The sequence below is a fragment of the Silene latifolia genome, chromosome 1 (genome assembly GCF_048544455.1).
Source record: "Silene latifolia isolate original U9 population chromosome 1, ASM4854445v1, whole genome shotgun sequence".
Classification (NCBI taxonomy): domain Eukaryota; kingdom Viridiplantae; phylum Streptophyta; class Magnoliopsida; order Caryophyllales; family Caryophyllaceae; genus Silene; species Silene latifolia.
In genome coordinates this window covers 94,206,191-94,207,778 of record NC_133526.1, presented here as the reverse complement: position 1 = coordinate 94,207,778, position 1,588 = coordinate 94,206,191, and positions in this window count along the sequence as shown.

Below are 1,588 nucleotides of genomic sequence, written 5' to 3'. Positions count from 1 at the left end.
GTAGGCGAACCTACCTTTAAGCGACCGCAACCAATCCACGCTGACAAACAAAGTATCCAGCGCACAAGCAAAGCCTATTACCATCACACAAACATCTATTACTAACAAGCAATCCTAACTATAGAGACAAAGGCACGGATGATGATTATGACATACCTACTAGGGAGAGACAAGGCAAAAGACCGCTACCCGACTCAAAGGGCGCTCTTCTAAGGCACAAGGATCTCCACATAGGCTTCCGTGGAGGTTTTGAGGTGAAGGGAAGGGAAAGAGGCGGCTGAAGGATAGGAGGAAAGTGGCGAAAGTGATTTGCGGATTTAACAAAACGCGATATATAACCCTCGCTGGAAACTGGGCACTCGATCGAGTACCCAACCTACTCGATCGAGTAACCCCCTACTCGATCGAGTACCCTAGCTACTCGATCGAGTAGCCTCTACTCTATCGAGTACCACTCTTACACGCAGCCCAAACAGGTTTTGGCATACTTCCCTAAGGCTACTCCCGCCCCCAAAGGACAGTCAACGCTGGTCAAAGGGATCCCTAAAAGGGCGGGTATTACAGCATGCATCGGAATTCTAACAGGCCGTAATTATGCATGCATCTAGTAATATTTAATTTAATTTTTTTTTTATTTTTTAAGAACAAACAACAACGGTTATTGCGAAACAACCCGTTGTCTTTAGTTATAACAACGGTTTTGTATATTACAACCCGTTGTTATAACTTTCCCCCCAAAATTGAGTCACACTTTCCACAACGGGTTTTTATACATAAAACCGTTGTTAATAGTTTTAACAACGGTTTCGTTAAGTAAACCAACCCGTTGTTAAAACCTTCTACAACGGACGCTTTAACAACGTCTGCTTTTTTATATAACAACGGTTTTTTACCGTTGTTATAGCCTGTATCTGTAGTAGTGGGGCAACCGTATCGACAGATGATATTGGTTTGTATGAACTTTGCCACATGTTTGGTTGTAAGGCTAGTGTAAGATGCTGCCTCGACCCATTTAGTAAAATAGTCGATCGCTAATAGAATGCAACAATGGCCTCCTGTCCCAGCTGGAGTGATTTCCCCGATGATGTCTATTCCCCAAGCAAAAAATGGCCAAGGAGATGTCATGGTATATAGCATTGGGGAAGGAACATGTTGCACATTCCTGAATATCTGGCAATTGTGACAATGCCTGACGTATTTGATGCAATCTGACTCCATTGTCGTCCATTAATACCCTAGACGCGTGATTTTCTTTGCCATCATAGGTCCACTCATGTGAGGACCGCATACTCCATCGTGAACTTCTTCCATCACTTTCTGTGCCTGGTGAATGATCAAGGCAACGCAAGGTGACACCAAGTGGTGTTCTTTTGTATAACTCTCCCTGCACGAGGAGGTATTGAGAGGCAAGTAGGTGCATGGCGCGTTGTCCCCTCTTATCCATATCTGGTGGCTATGTACCATTAAGCTTGAAATTTAAAATGGCCTGGAACCAAGGTTCTCTTGGGTTTTCCTCTTCATCTATAAGGAAGTGTACATAGGCTGGCTCTGATCGCCGTTCGATGCACAAAGGCATTTCAGCCATGTT